This window comes from Dinoponera quadriceps, unplaced genomic scaffold (assembly GCF_001313825.1).
Source record: "Dinoponera quadriceps isolate SergipeBrazil2010 unplaced genomic scaffold, ASM131382v1 scaffold3, whole genome shotgun sequence".
NCBI lineage: Eukaryota > Metazoa > Arthropoda > Insecta > Hymenoptera > Formicidae > Dinoponera > Dinoponera quadriceps.
In genome coordinates this window covers 1,715,707-1,733,429 of record NW_014554293.1, presented here as the reverse complement: position 1 = coordinate 1,733,429, position 17,723 = coordinate 1,715,707, and the positions used below count along the sequence as shown (strand labels likewise).

The 17,723-nt window shown below is 43.1% G+C and overlaps 1 protein-coding gene across 2 annotated transcripts in view; it reads left to right on the top strand.

The window, feature by feature from the left end:
- The window catches only part of LOC106743232 (glypican-6), a 200,310-nt gene that overhangs the window by 158,553 nt on the left and 24,034 nt on the right, over window positions 1-17,723 (top strand). The gene's annotated exons all lie outside the window — the stretch shown is intronic.

Genomic DNA, 17,723 nt, shown 5'->3' with positions numbered 1-17,723 from the left:
CCCCCCCGGCCTTCCCGGTTCGCCATTGTGCGCGACTCAAGAGGGAGGGGGGGTGTCTCCGATCTAACGAGCGAGCCGGCGACTGTGGACTCGCCGACCCACGCTCGGAATCGATCTTTCCACGACCGAAATAAACGGGTCGGGTCGCTCGAATTTTCGGAATCCGATTATCTTCGGTAATTAATGGAATGACTGATTCGAGATTTACTTACCTATCCGAGAGCGAAGTCCATTGCGAATTCAATGGAAATTCAAGTTTCATCATGCCCTTCCCGTCACGGCTTAATTTCTTAACGCTTCTCACTCGAGCTTCTTTCGATCGCCCTAAGCTCGAGGATTATTGGCCGTTCGATGTGTTTCCTTAAAGGGAAAATCGATTTCATATTTACTTAGGAATTTAACCAGGAATTCTCACGTTCGTCAGAAACAACTACACAGCAAACAGTATTTGAACTTGCGTTAACATTGGTTTGTTTTTTTTTTTTAATTTTTGTGTTAAATTTTTCACACACCCCGTATGTCAATTTAACATATTATGTTTATGTTATCTCAATAATTTGCATCGAGTCGATATTCAACATGATTAAGTATCAAAATAACACATTTTATATTTTATTATCGATTAACGTATTAATCTTATATTCATTTTTGGCATGTTTGTTACTTCTCAACGCAATCGTCTTCCGTTAAATTAACACCAAAATTCGAGCGTACTATTTTGGACACGTGAAGCGTGTTAAATTTAACCGAAAATTTGTCACCGTTCAGGACAAACATTTACCGAATAGAAATTGCACGGATATTAACGGTCGTCGCTTCAGAATTGTAAATGTAATTTTACATCTTCCATGAATTGATACCGTCTGTAAACTTTATTCCACTTCGTCCGGTCGTTAATAAATATTTCTATTTTACGATATTCTATTTTAAGATATTCAAGATGATAATAGTTACTACCTCGCCCTGTGTAAATTCTTGCTCTCGAATGTCGAATCGCTCACGTGTCAGGCTGTTTGAGACTCGCGCGCGCGGACGAAGGATCACGCACCCTTTTGCGATAGAGGAACGAGACACGGGGTGGATTCGGCGGCTGTGCCAGTAAATATTTAACGGGTATACGCGACGGGACGGTATAATGGGCCGATGCTCAGAAACGCGCCCCATAGTCGTCGTGCCATCATAATAGCAAAAGGATCCCCCAGGGGACACGGCCGTTTTGTCGGCGCGCTTCGCCAAACGATCCGCGTTTGTCGCGTGGGAGTCAATCTCGCGGTGCGATACACCACGATATTACTGTCGCGTGAGAGCTTCCTTCGAGCCCTGCGAACGTGCGATTCCGCGTTAAACGTGATATCGTGATATCGCCGATTAATAGCAACGAAAAGCGCTAAAACTGACATATGTACGAAGAGCGGACACACCAACGTTTCTCGGCTCTATGAAATATCTAACGTTATCGGATAGTACATGAACTTCGTCCACTTTGTGCACTAGGTGGGGCTGAAGCGGTAGTTTCTGTTTGCGGACGCGTTTGGTTACGTTGTTGGCGTTAATTGATTTTCCGAAGAGCTGTAGTTCCTCTCGGACCGTCTTCGTGTAGATTTTTATGTAACAAATCGGCGATAAGTAATTTATCGGATAATACTATGTTATAGCGTGAGTTCGGAATTGTTTAAATCACTTTGTACACTGAGTACAGTTGAAAGTGGCTGGTTTTCCCTTGTTCTTCTCATCTGTTTGTTTAAGACGGTCGAAAAGAAAAAGTCGAGGAATTTTTTTCCACGTAATAAAAAATACATAAAATTAAAGATAACATGTAAGAATATTCAATAAATATGCAAAATAATGTAATCTCAGTGCTTTTATTTCATTTTTCGACAACTTCCTGGTAGATGTCATAGATACGTCGGTTTTGGGGTCTACTTTCTCGAAGCGTCGTTTCTCCGACTTCTTAAAAATTACTTATTTGCGAGACAATATCTAATAATTTTCAAAAATCTCCAACGTATTTTGCTGGAGAAATGTGTTTAATTCTACACTTTCCACCGAGTTTTAGAGACCATAATTAAAATCATACGTCTTGGTGCCTTTCCTCGAAATTTCACAAATGAACATTCCGGCGATAATTTCGAGATAATTAACGCCCACAGATTCCAGAGCGCTAATTCAGCTGTGGTGCTTCGTCGCTCGCCGGGAACGTCTCGTCCCTTTCAACGAGCAAACGCCACCTCGGCCCTCAACACTGCGGCGGCGGTTTTTGCGATGTTCTCCGCATAAGAAAACAATTTAGCTCGATTTAAAAGGAATAAAGAGAGCAACGAAGAGAGACCGTCCGTGCACGAGGGGGAAACATATCGCTGCAACTTCGCCGTGCACCCACCGGTCCGACGATATCTCTCGCTTATCTCTTTTTTTGTTGCGGAGGGGTTGGAAAGCAAACATCCACGGATCGGCCGTCCGTCGATCGAGCCTCGAAGAAAAGCCCGACAAAAAGCCCGAGGGCAGTCAAACAGAACCGCTTGGCATCCACGAATGTTCCGCCATGTTCCGATCGTATCCCCGACTTCCTGTCGGAAATTCCAGTTTTCCCGAAGGAAGTGATTTAAGGGACCGCCACCCACGTCGAAATCGGGGACGGGACAGAAGGGCGGCGGCGGCGACAGGGAGGAGAAGACGGGAGGAGGCAGAGGTCTCGGAGATTTCATGGGGGCTCCATGGAGATTCCTGTCGAGTCGGTTGCCACGCAAATATTTGGCATCCGCGAGACCGAGCCTCCATTAATTTCCGCCCTATTTTCAATTTCAGCCAAGACGCTTTACCTCGCCACGCGAAACAGCCATCGCCGCCAATCTCGTCGTCGTGCCCTTCTCTTCCTACCCTTCCCCTGTCCCCCTCAGTCCCCCGTCTTCACGTTGCCTCCACCGTTCTTCTTTAGAAGTCCGCAAATATTTAGGGGAAGGCTGGGAGGAAACTTCGGGGGAAGTTCGCTCGCCACGGTGGGTGGCTTGCGATACGAGGCCCCGTTCTCGATGTTGTTGCCATTTGTATTTCGCGACGATGGGATGGCGGAGAGCGAGCGATGTGTACAGGGGGTGCTGCCTTTTCATCGGCGGATTTTTTATCGCGCGATTCCGAATCGTTCTCTGCTCGCTCGACAAGAACGTCGAGACACACACACACACACACACACACACACACACACACACACCGGTGGTCCCGGAGTTCTGAGGGCTGGAAACTTCGGCGCGGCTTGAATTCCGCGAGTGGCTGGTGAACGACGAGACCGTATTTTGCGCGATTAATTTCAAATCGAGCTTGTTTAACTTCTCGAGTGCGGTGGACGCATATATATATTCGTCCTGCGAGTTTCTTCGGCTTACATGAGTCGAAATCGCGGCCTTGGGTTTAATTTTTAATCCTGAAACGCAGGAAGAGCTGAGATATATCGAAATAGGTTCAATTTCAATTCTATATTCGTAGAAAAATATGGTGTTTGCAACTAAAATATTTACCAGAACTGTAAGCCATAGCAAACCATAGTAACAGAATTATAGTCAGGAGAAGCATTTTTCTAATAAATATTATATACTATAGTGTCAGTGATAATGACCTTATATACATATTGTTACTATTTTTGTGGTTAAAAGAAAGAGTATAGTTGAAACCGAAAATAACTATAATTTTTACACAGAAAAAGATTTCTTCGAGTTTAATAGAATTTCTCTAATTAAAGCAGATTTGTTTCTTGGAATAGAGAAAATAGAGAAATATTTGATCCAATAAATGAGGTTGTTTGGTTTCTGAAACAATAAATATTCTTACGTCAAATAACATTTCTTATGTGTTTTTATTTAAACATTACAATGGTTGTCACAAATCAATTATATGAAAGAAGTAATATTATATTAGAGAAATATTTCAGAACTTCTTTGTTTCAGCGGAATAATAATCAAACAAACACATATGTGCGTATGTATATAATAATTTGATTTAGACTTACTTTGATCCTGATAATGTCTGAAATTTCCATTTTCACTGTTTTAGCATCAAGATGGATCATTCAAGATGGTCGTAATATTAAAATTAAATCTGTAGAATTAAAGGTACAAGAGTGAAAAGTTAATAAGTGTCAGTATCGTTAAAGTAGGATTTTATTAGCTTATAAACCATCTAAATATCCAGACCACCTTTAAGAGCGTCAAAACAACAACATATCGCGTTTTTTTTTTCACATATTGTAGCAACGAAATTGATTGAAAGTGACAAACGAAATTTTATCTGCCCTGTTCTTCTATTTTCGACTCGTCAAGAAGTTATTATTTCCATCGACAGACACACACGACAGACCAAAGCTATTCTCGCAGCAGCAGTCGTTTAGCTCTCCGGAATGTTCCGCATATTCGAAAGGTTAAACGGAATTCGAGTTCGTATGAATTACCACCGAAATAACTATTATTGAAGTATCGGGTTGCGAAATGCGCAAAGTGCGAAAGCAGAATCGCGAACGAACACGGCGGTATCGCGATCGACCGTATTTAACGTTTCCGTAAATAGCATTTTATCCAGTCGCGCGAATGCCGACCGCTCTCTCTCTCTCTCTCTCTCTCTCTCTCGCCGAAAAAACTATTAACGCCGGATATACATGACTCGTGTGCGCATCGCCAATCATAATTGTGCTCCCAGAAGCACGATGGCAAAAATGAAGCCCGACGTATTCATAGACAAACGAGCGGCCCGATGGACAGCTCTCTCGGACAGTCGGCGCTGCTCTGTATATGTGTGTGTGTATGTGTATGTATTGTGTGTGTACCGGTGACCATAATTTAACTTTAAAATGCAATTGCCGCGGTGGAGAATGCGAAAAAAACGCGGCGGTTAGTCCCGTTGGCTAAACATCGCCGGGAAATTATAGATGTGCATGCTCCGGCCGTTATTAACGCGGAGGAATATTCATGCGCGCTCCGGCTAATATAATACATAAGTTTTTTCAACTTATTAACCATTACTTTTCTTGATTCACTCTCTCTCTCTCGGATCGTGAGATCTCATGCAATTCGCGCGAAGGGCTGCTTAAGAACGCGGGAATATTAGCGCGAGGTAAATTCACGTCAAATTCGATACGATGCATTTTACCTGCGCTCACATACTATTATTTCGCTCGATGAGATTTCACGCGGGAAATGCAATTTTTTTTAAAAGCAAAAGCCTTTGAATTCGCGAACGAGCCTTTTCGGATCCATCGTTCTTTCGCTCTCTCGCTTCTTCTTTCTTTCTCTCTTTCTCCCTCTTTCTCCGTCGCGGGTAATTGAATTAATATGTGAGAAAAATTCACTACACATCCCGGCGTCATTAGGTATACGGGGAGCGTCGTGTAAGTTCACGATACGCCGTTTCCCCGCGATTCGTCATCCTTATCGCCGTATTTTTAGCACCGCCGCGACGTATTTCGTATTTCCCCCGTGCGTTCCCCGCGGCGCGTACGCGAAAGCACTTAACATTAATCCCGAGCTTCCCACATCCGCCGCGACGTCGCGAAATTAATCTCAGGATACGTATGTATATATTGTTTCGGCCGGCGCAATTAATTTGCATTCGCGTGATCCGCCGCGCCGAGCTCTGCTTCTTTCTCCTTCCTCCTTTCTTCCTTTCTTTTTTTCCCCCAGCGAGGGTATAATACGCCCGCGAGGACATTAAACATGTCTCCCGAGGCCCGTGCGTGCGTCACGTGTGCGCAGCATGATTTGTCTACGCACCGCGGAATTTGCTCGCAATTAGTCATCCTTATCGATGAGCTTAGCCGTCTGCGTTTCTCTCTCTCTCTCTCCCCCTCCACCCTTTTCTATGGCTATCTTTTAAATTCTCCCTATTCTTCTCTCTTACTCTCGAAGGAGCTCCGAAAATGAATGACATCATCGTCGTCCGAAGAAAAATCGCGTATAATCGCGCAATGTACGCCGCAACGAATGAATCATTTTACTCGCGAAGCGTGACTCGACCTCTTCTTTCGGCGAATCAGTGAGCACAGCTGTGAAATGTTAATCGACCTTAAGGGGGTCTCGCGCAGTCTGTACTTAAATTTGACCGTTTGCGAGTTATATTAGCGAATATAACGACGGACGAATCCGCGGCGAATTTTGCAAAATCGGATTACGCACACAGAAAATAGTCTTAAATCTACGATAAATATTCTCATATATGAATAAGAATATTATAATATTTTTAGATTTTTAGTCTTGAATTGAGTGCAAATAATACTTGCATCGGTACAAATTCAATCGAATCAAGACTGAAAATCTCCTAAGACCGGCATTTATAATCGGATTTTATATTTAAGATCGTCTTATTGATTTAATTTATCTTTAGATGTTGTATAGCTCATTTCGTTGCTTACGAAACATTTGAAGATGAACTCAAGACGCTTTTAAATATAAGATCCGACTATAAATTCCGGCCGAAGGAGATCATAATATTCTTTTTTATGTATGAGAATGCTTTTCTTGATTTAAGGCTTAATTGTTTTCTGTGCAGTAACAAATTTCGTGTACATAATGGTATGAAAATATGCTAAAAAAATATATAAATATATGTTAAATTAACATTTCCGCCTTGTTAACATATTACTTTTTAACATATTCGTCTTGTCGATACGACACGAGAATTTCAGTGGATCGTTATTTACACAAAATTGTTTACCGTGCGAAGAGTCGAACGCACGAAATTCGACCGGCGTATTCTTCGTCTCTCTGTTTTCACTTTCCGCTCTTTCGCGTGAGTCGTCAATTTTTATCCCGTCGTACAACGAAGAGGCGGACACGCCATCTTTCCTCCCTCGTTCCTAATATCGAAAAATCGGATGTCGATCGGAACTGCGGGTAACTCGTGGGTATCGCTGTTTCGCTTTCGCAGCAATTGCGATTCGCGAATATTCTGTACATACGACGACGACGTCAACGACGACGAGGTGTACGAGAGAGGAGGAGAGAGAGAGAGAGATACCGTTAGGATCGCAGGATCGGATTTCGCGGGCGCCATTTGGTGGAATCCACTTACAATGGAAATTTCTCCATTTCCCGGCGCGGCGTTTTGTATGCGCCGGGAAAGCTCGCGAGGCCCGATACCTCGATATTGACAATTATCGTCTGGCAAACACGCGGTCGCGCTCTCTCCCATGCGCATGCGCGAGCGAGCGCGCGTGTCGCCTATAAATATTTATTGGCACGTCAATATTCCGATTCCATTAGCGGAGTTACTTTGAGTTAGCACGTACTCGCTCGATCGTAAAGCAAATATATGCATGGTCGTTGTTATTGTTGTTGCGGTGTGTTGTTAATGTCGTTGCCGGCTTTTATCGTAAATAATCGTTAAAAATTAACACTCGGCGAAAATCGCGAAAACGCGAGCGAGCGGAGCGCGCGAAACGAGATTTTCGTACTTCGCTTTTCGGCGGAGCGATATTTCAAATTGTTTTTTTAGCGCGCTTTAAACGAGGCCGATGTTTAAATAGGCACGATCTAAACAGGTCTTCCAGTCGTTTACGTGCGCGGTCGGTTGCCGAACGTAAAAAATCGAGTGAGGTATTTAACGAAAATGCTCGATTTGTCGCGCTGCTCATTGACGCGCTTTACAAACGAAACGAGAGTAATTGTTCCGAATGCGGTGTTGGGTGCTACTCTCGCGGTGCAACGCGGGAATTTGCACTGACGATAATTTATTCCGTCCGTTGCCGTAAAAGCGCATTTAAAAATTACCAGCGAGTTTTTATTAAAAACAGGAACGGCTACACGCGCTTATACACTTACACACCTACAAACCTATACTGTGAGAGAGAACGAAAAATATCTGAAAAATAAAAAAATATTTAATTGTTAATGTAGGTACTAATAATGTATTTATTACAAAAAATCGAAGTTCTTTTATTTAAATATGTAGAATACACAATTATTTTTTTAGTGAAAAGTTACAGTTTAGAAAAAATAATTTTTTTTATTTGAAAGCAAATTTTTTCTTAATGTAAAAATATGTACATTTAGAAAAAAGTTTCTTGAGATTTGATAACATTTCTTTAATTGAAACAAATTTGTCTTTTGGAAGCGAACGAATGTTTGATTCAACAAATGGGATTGTTTGATTTCTCAAACAACAATTTCTCAAATATTTTTATGTTAAATAACATATTTCTTTTGTATCTTCATCCAAACATTAGTTGTCACAAGTAATAAATTGTTTGAAAGAAACAACATTATATTAGAAAAATATTGAAGAACTTTGTTTTATTTCAGCGGGACAATATTTCATATATAATGAAATTAATTGTTATTATTAAAAATAAAATATTTCCTCTAAATAATACTGTTTTTTTTTTTCTAGGAAACGACATGATTTCTTCTAGTAAAACAGCAACATTTTCATTTAAAATATATGATATTTAATATTAAGTTATGTTGTTTATATTAAACAAACCCAACACATATGCTAAACCCAAAGAAACCTTTTCCTCTATATATATTTTAATACGATATTTTATATCGTAATATGGCCAGGATGTGTTTTTGAGGTATTTTTGAGTCTCGATCTTCTTAAAAGAGCCATCTGGTCTAGTCGCAGAATTGGAAAGTGCGACTCAATCGGGCGTTTTAACCCTTCGGCGGTAAAACCGGCGGTGACACGCAGATACGCTAATTTCCCAACAGGAAGGGGGCGAATATTGAGAAACGGTTTGCATCTGATCGCGTGCAAGATCAGACGCACGGAACATACGAGTATTCGAAATGTGTCTCCGATCGTATGCGCGATTGCCATTCCGCGACGATTGATTTTCGAGCTCGTATCTTCACGGAGAAAAATTCACGCGGTAGAAATTTACACGTATTAACGATATCTTCGCTGATAAAATTATCCCGGCCGACACATAAGCAGAAAATACAGAAAAATATATCTCTCTTTCTCGACGAAAATTTCTCTACCGTTCTTTCGTATACGAAGAGAGATTTTATCTCTCGGACTGTCGAATCATCTCCTGTAGTGTCTTTTACGAAATTTTTCGCCAATCAGCGCGCCTCCCTATCGACTCTCCACGCACGAGATATTTCCTTCTCTCTCTCTCTCTCTCTCTCTCTCTCTCTCTCTCTCTCTCTCTCTCTCCCCTCCCCTCTTTCTTTCTCTCTTTTTTCTTCATCGAGCACGACCGCGTAAATTGCAAACGCTAATCGATAACGGGACGTGACGGAACGGAGACGAGCGCAAAGGCTGACCTTTTGCGTATATATATATATATATACATATATATATATATAAAATAAAAAATAAAACGTATGAAGGGGAAGAAAGAGAACGGCTGACTCGCTCGGATTAACCCGTAGAGTTAATCGGCCGTTAAGCCTGTCCGGCGAACGGTGGTGCATCGGCACGTGTTCTCGGGACGAATCGATCCTGGTACTGACCTAAGTTTAGCGATTCCAACCCTTGTCCCTCTCGGAGGGTAAGCGGCCATAAATCAAGCAAACCGAAGGCACGAACAAACGAACATGGGACAAATTTCTTGCGCAGCTGCTCAGGGTCTCGATACATTCGACATAGAAATAATCCGCAACCGTAGACCTAAACTCATCGGGCTTGCCCGAAAAACTTTGTGGGTCGATCGGCCTTTAGACCTCGGCGAGGGGAGGACATCGAGCCGAAAGAACGTCCTAGGTTCAACGTGTCGCTTTTTCGCTACAGATGCGAAATACTTGGCTGTACGTAATAAAAAACTGATGTAACTTTAGATCAATGAATCGTTAAATGTGTTCGCAAATTATACGCGTATATAAATCAATAAATTTTGGAATTGGTCCTCTTTTTTTAGAACACGGAACTTTGCAAAAAAGAAACACGTAACACGTGTTTAACGTGGTTAACAGCCGAGCGTTGTTGCCTTAACATCGATTTTCTTATTCTCGATGTTTTCCTTCTCATTAATCTCGTCAGTGGTGAATTTACTAAAATCCGGAGAAAACGATTTCATTTTTAAATGACATCTATCAATTATCCGACAGGATTTCTTTTCTCTTCTGGAAATAACGGTATTTTTAAGTGTTAATTTTGCATCAAGAGACGACTTAAGATAGAAATGTATTTTAAAACTGCCAATCACTGTACTTCTTCCCCTACAGTTTCATCTTGTACCTGGCCGAACGCTCGAACCTCCCTAATTAAAAAAAAAAAAAAACGAAATCATCATAGAATTCTAACATTCGCATCGCACGTTTCCTTTGTATGATTAACGCGCGATTGCGCGAGCGAAACTGAGAAAGGATAGTCGCGCCGTCCTCGCCGCCGACGTGGTGGTCGTTTCGTGCTTCGTCTCGGAAGTGCGTCGCGACGGAAATCCCGGCGTCTCAGCGGCGTCGCGACGTCGCTAACAAACGAGACGGCGCGGCATAACACGCCGGTGGTGTATACGCCCCGCAAGCCGGAGCTTTTACGCGCGTCGGAGCTTTTACTCGCGAGCCCTTCGGGGGCGCTTTTAACAGCCTTCGAACCGCTACCCCTTTCGTCGCTGTCCCCTAACCCCTTTTAACAGCCCCGGGTACACGGACGGCGACGCGTCGAGAGATTTATCGCACCTGTATATTGCGAGGCCTCTTAATCGCCTGCAAAAGCCGCCGCGCGAGCTCTCGTGAAGCTCTCTCCCCGGCTCCCGCGGCTTTGTTCGCGCGAGCCGCCAGCCGTGAACGGGATATTAAGGATATTAGGTGCCTCCTGACGCCTGAAGGATATTGCCGACGAAGATGCGTGTGAAAAGAACGCCTGACGCCGGCGTGTCGTGAATTTTTCCTCATTTCACCTTCGTTTTTTTCGTTTCCTCCTCATGTACGCGAGCCTTTTGCACGAATTACGAATTTATTAAATGCCCGGCGAGACGGTCGCTCGGGAAGTCGGACGCGGGGAAAATTTCAGCTTCCGGTAACGGACGGTAACGCGCCGTGAAAATATTTAATACGTCCGTCTCTCGTCCGCGGATCGCGCGCGGATCTGCAATTTTCCCCTCGCTTGTACCGAACGTACCGAGAACGTAACAATATTGCCGGGAGACATAATACATATCGCGAGCGCGCGAGATCAAATCTCCCCGCTTTTTTAACGCGACGTATAATTTGATTCTCCGCGGACGACGGATGAGAATTTCGCTATTCGCGACGTCCTCGCCGGCGAGCCAGCCAGCTCGAAATTTCTTCATCGCCGGCGACGTTTCCTCCGACCCGATAAACCGGGCAAAAAGCGAAACGGGATTTAACGTCGGACGTATTTTTGTCCGCGTCCCGGGCAAGCTTCGCGTTGCGCTTCGCGTCGCGTCGCCCTCGTAAATCGCTCCCGATACCGTTCGTCTTCTCGGTATCGCCCCGAACAAGCCGGACGGTATCGATCCGGACGATTTCGCCGGAAACTCGCCGGCCGTTACCCTCGATCGCCTTTATCAGCCGTTACAGCTACATCGCTTACCCGCCAATACCGCACAGTCTAAGCTAATTTTGCGGCCCCCCTCGTCCCTCCCGCATCCCTCCACCGTCGACGGAACCTGTCCAACCACCCCCTATTCACCTCCCCCCCTCCCCAACCCCTCTCCTCTCTCGCCCGCAACGCTCATTGGGAACTTTGAGACACGTCGTAAAAGTAATCCCGATTCATTTCCGCGGGATTGCCCGTGTCGCTCTCTTCTCTTCCCCCTCGCCCGCCCGTTACACTCCCATCCGACCCCCGCGGCCTCCCGTCGATGCAAACAGTTAACGAGAAAAGTAATCCAATTTTGATCCGGCAACGGAGTAACGCGATCGGGACGCGCGCAGTTGCCTCTCGTATTGCTGTTCGCGATTCTTCCATTGCTGAAGGTAGAAATACCGAGCGACAAGTCTCTCTCTTCTTCTCCCTCTCTCTCTCTCTCTCTCTCTCTCTGAAAACGTATTATAACTGTAAGCTGTTGGGGATTATTAACTTCAGGATTAAATAAACTCTAATCTAGAATCGTGCGAAACATTCGAATCAAATCGAATCACAGTTGATTCGATTCGAATTTGTTTTTTGAATCTAAAAATTCGAATGCGAATAGTTCGATAATTTCGAATCGGTCACACCTTTCGATTGCTTCATTTGATGAAAAATGATAAACGAATAGGTGATTGAAATTAAAAGCCAGTTCGTTAGTCATTTTTTTAATTGTTAACAAAATTACGCGTACAGGAATGTTCTTTTGCCAAATAATTCAGTGTGGCTCTGATTATAAAATATAAATGTGTATTGTACGATACTAATAGTTACATAATTCATACAAAAAAAATTAAAATTATTAATTCCTTAATTCCTAAATTCCTTAATTAATTAATTAATTAATTATAAAAATAAAAATAAAAATAAATTAATTCCACATTCTTTCAGATATACCATATACATATTTCCCGATATATAAAATATGATTACATATGTACGTATGTATTTATCAGTTTATAAACTCTGTACACACTTGTTTAATATATATTATAGATTTTCCAGCACTTAGCACACAGCGTTTTCCTTGTGGTTAGGCGGAACCCTTTCCCAAAGCTATGCATTGATTAATTTTTCCGTCTACTTAAAAAATGCTTTTTAACATCATTCAACATATTTTATTATATATTCAGATCAGAACACACACATGTAATGCAAATCTGATAAAAATATGCAAATCAGAATTTGGAAAATTCGACTCGATTCGACAGAAAAAATTACCAATTCGATTCGACCACTCAGGTGCTTGATCCGCACACCTCTACTCTAATCCAACCTTTTTTATATGTAAGGCTCCTCCTAATCCTATGATTAAAATTACACTTCAATTCGGTAATTAATGAATTCGACGATTAAAGCGCGCGTTGCTCGCTATTGACTCTCGCGCATGGACGCACGCGCGCACACTCGTCGTACTCCATTCCGTAATGGAGGGAACTCACGAAGAAAAAGCAATCTCGCGGGAAGGGACTCCGGCGAAGTCGAAGCAAGTCCCATAAGGAACCCGGTTGCCGCGTTCTACCGGTTTATCCCCGACACTCATGGGAAGATCGCGCGCCCGTGACGACGACGACGACGAATCTATATCGCGTGTGTGCGACGAGTCGTGGTTCGGCCTCGTCGGGGAGCTTAACTCGATTACGCGCGTCTCGCAACACGATTTCAGCGATCCAATCCGTTGCCGTTCGCGATGATGATACCGCGAGACAGTCGATCGCCGTCGTTTAAGCCGCGATCTCGATCGAATGAGCGGACGTGAATCCCGCAAAATCGCGTCTCTCGATTCTCTTCGTTCTTTTGAGAGCGCTTCGTGCTGCTCGATTCTGCGATAAATAACAGCATGACGTACGGTCGAACCGCGCGATTCCTTCGTCGACCAACCAACCAAGTCGAAAATCGTCTATGTTAAATCTTCAAATCTCGGCGATACGATAGGAGCTGAGTTAGTGCAACCGATTCAATTTTAATTCTAACAGTACACCGAGAGAAAAGCAAGATCTAAAAAAATAAAAAATCTTTTCTCGGGCGTTAGTAATACGTTTACTTCAATCTAAATTCTTTTATTTAAATAAAATAAATATTGGCTTTTATACATAGGTATAGATTTAAAAAAATATATATTTTTTTTTCCTCCTGAAGAAAATATATTTTTTTCCCCCTGTTCTGTAAAAATATGTATATTGGTATAAGTAAATACGTTATATATTAATAATACACCCAGTGATTTTTTAAATAATGAAAGGCTGATATAATTAATCGCTGGACGTTAAGCGTGACGCTGGATAAATAAATAAATAGATAAATAATTTCTATTTTAGCGGGAAGATAAAATTGTTCGACGGTTAAAATACAGGTAAGATCGAAATTATCACTCCCAACATGTTTTTTATTAGCCTTCCGTTCCTACTGGTTGTTTGCCGTCAGAGTTTTCAACATATTTCTGCATTCGCCTATCGTAACGATAAAGTTCTAATAACGGGGCGGGGGCGGGGGGGAATGATGCGGCAAGAGACTGGCTGGAATTCCGTCGTTCGTCCCGATGAAAATTCGCGTTAAACTACCTCGTTAAGCCGGCTCATGTCGCTCTCCGGAGACGCACGCATCTTTCACTACGATTACGTCGCTATTTACCGCTTTACCCCCGACGCGGCACGGTGGTGCGATTTCGGGCCGCCGTAAAGCTGCGAATAAATCGGCGCGCTCGGGAAAGCTAAGGAGATTAAAGCGATGACGAGTCCGGTAATTACTTGGCGAGGTGTCGCAAAGGATTACAGCGACGAGCACCGGCGGGCCGGCGTGTGCGTGTGTTTTAAATATCCGCGCGACGACCACGGCGCCTCCGCATTTATCCCCGGCGTTTCCCGGAGTGCCCTCGAGGAAGCCGCCCTTTTCATTGGACGGATCGTTTCATCCACCCTCCCGGCCCCGAAACGCGCGCGTTCGTGCCGACCTCCCCGAAACGGTAATCACGAAGTTGAAGTAGAATCGCGCCCGGCGACGGGGAGGAGCAGGAGGAGGTTGGAGGATGGCGTGTCGAGGGATGCAGAGGTTGAAGGGGGGGGGGGCACAAGCCCGCGGGATGTTTCCTGTTTCGAGCCTAACAATGGCACTTTTCTCCGAGCGACTTCCATCGCGCGATCTCCGGCCGCTCCGAGCGACGAATTTTAGGCGTGTTCCGGNTTAACCCTTCCCCTGATCCCCCCCCCCCCTCCACTGTTCACCTCATACGTCGCCTGTTCTCTGTAACAAACGCGTCGTCGTGAGTTTATTGCCGCGGGGAATCGCCGTTGGATTTTTACTGTGAAAGAGAAATGAATTTAGTTGATTCTATCTGACAATGGGCAACCAAACGCGTTTGAAGGAAACCGAGTTTCTGGTTATGAAAATTACATTTGGTGGTTCGTGAGAACTAGATATTCTGCTTCCTTCGATCAAAACGCGTCTGTTTATCTATTGTTAGGTGGATCCGACGAAATTCATTTTTCGATGCAGTGCTGTCAATTTCGACTAATCAGATTACTCGGATGTTTAGCACTCCGGTCTTCCAGAATTATCTGAGACCCGGATAACCTCGATCTTCTGGGTATTATTCAGATATCCAGGTAACTGAAATACGGTTTATTTCAGACCTTATAAATAATTGATTTTCTAACGATGACGTACAAACGAATGTAGAATTAGAACTATTTACCCGTTGCTGTTTCCTGGTTGCCGGAGTAATATCCGTAAATAAGTGTATCCGGCATTGAACATCTATTATAGAAATGGCCGGGAAGGTTCCCGATCGAAATCGCTCAATTATTTTCTGGATTTTATTTGTGTTTTCTAACTGAACGATTCCGATCGGAAACGTTTTCGAATAGTTCTATAATAAGTGCCCTGAACTTTATACTTTACCGAAATACTGGGTGCCGTATTAAGAAAACAAACACGAAGAGATGAAGGATAAGTACATGTAGATGAAATATGATTTCTTTCTCTGTCTAGTAATTTCCGATCGATCGACGATTTTCTATGACCTTCTTCGAACATCCTAATGTATCTGGATTATAATGACAGCGTTAATTTTTACGGTGCGATTCGCGGCGCGGGTGCAACGAGGTCTCTCAATAATTCGCGCTGATGATTAATTAATAATTTTCGCCACGGAGATAATCTCAATTGTTCTTGCCCTTAATTCGCTTCCAGAATATTACGACGGAGAATTAAGAAGGAATAATTAAAATTGCTCGCGCGAGATTACGGTGGCTACACACGACTAAACACACACATACACAGGTAGCATGACCAACTATCCTGATTTTCGGAGGCATCCCGATTTTCTCATTAGAGGCTCTCGTTAGAGGCGTCTTGACGGAGCCTCTAAGGGACACCGTTTATTCCAATTTTTCACTTAACGAAAAATAATTAATACGAAATATGATAATAAAAATTGTACTAAAATTCATTAACTCTCTTAAATTGCGAGCGTCGCTGATAGGCAGATGAAAGCGTCCGACGCTAACGCTCTTTCGACTACTTTAGTTTCTATTTACTTAAGCAGATCTTATCTTCTTTTATTGAAATTATTTAATTTTCTACACACATAATTACATATTTTATATTCCGTTGATCTTTATCGTCCTTTCAATTTTGTTTCAAGAATATCAGCCTAATTTTAGACACAACGATTATTGATATTAAATCATAATATAGAGAAAGTTATGTTCCGTTGATTATTCTTTGATTTTATTTCAAAAATCTCGTCAATCTATTGTTACATATAACCTAACGATTATTTATATTAAAATACAATAGAAACAATAGGAAACTATGCTCGGTTGATTGTTTGATCTTGATCATAATAATGAATTAACATCTTATTCACTTACCTACCGTCTATCTAGATTGTTTATTATCATTGATTAAAAGTCCCGATTTTCTAAGACCGATACCCCATAATTGGCCGTTCGAAACACGCACAGACGGCGTGTTTGAGATCTAATGAAGAAGGGGGAAGTCAAATCGCTTCCGAAGCGTGTCGGAACTGCGAGTGCGCAAACATCGCGCGAGTGTCACGCGACAACGACGGGCGGTAGCGGCGAACAAGAGCCGCTCGAAACAAGTACAGTAATTTCCGCGCTTAATTTAGCACTCGACACTCGCTAATGCATACGTGCGAGCGCGCGCCGCCCGGGAGAACACAATGTCTCTTCGGCTCTCCGGTGCCGCGGCCGGGCTTTTGTGTGCGCAGTCCGTTGTCTCTCGGATTCTCAAAACTAAATTGCATTTACCGGAAACTCCTCTCGAGCGAGCGGCGTCTTGCGCGCCGCCTGCAAGTATGCCCTCTTCAAACACACTCGAGTGCCACCGCTCGTGCGCGCACGCGAGTCACATATCCTGAAAACATCCCGTTCGCCTCCTCCCGTTATCGTCGATGGGGACGACGCGTACCGGTGAGCGAAAGTCACATTTCGTGATTTCTTCCCCCGGGAGCCGTCTTCGGAAAAGTTAGGGAGGGAAAGGTACCACATTGAAAAGATCTCGCTAAAATCGTAGTTGTTATATTTCGACCTCGACTATATCTTCTTTTGGTTTTAACCCCAAAAATAGTAGCGGCAATATGCGTGTTAGATGTTGTTATCACTGACACTACAATGGGTGCTTTTGCCGACACGGGTCTATATAAGTATCACTCTATCTTTGTTACTCATTGAATATGGAACAAAGACAAAATGTCGACTTATGTCGACTTGTGCCATTAAATGAAAAGCACTCGGTGAGGCTTACTAGAAAAATGGCTCTCCTGGCTATAATTCTGTCACTTGTGCGATTATGGTCACAAATATCAAAAATATTTCTCTCAGCGCACGAAAAAGAACGTCACTTCTGCTTCCGTGCGCAAACATTCATTTTTCATCCACACGGAACGAAATGCTGTATTTATCGTGGAGAGAAATGATTGGCCGAACCGACGTGACTATGAACGAGCCGAACGCGCTTCGATTAAAGATAACAGAATTCCTAGTTATCAAAAACCGAATGTAATTTTCATAAGAATGGGAAATTCCGTTTCCTTCCCAAACAAATTGCCCTTCGTTCATTCATTTTTATGTTAGTTCAACCAAACTTTTTTTTTCCATGATAGAGTCGGCCGACATATAATTGGAATGAATTTTCTTGTTTCATTATTTTTGAAACCGGCACATCATATATTGTTTCTC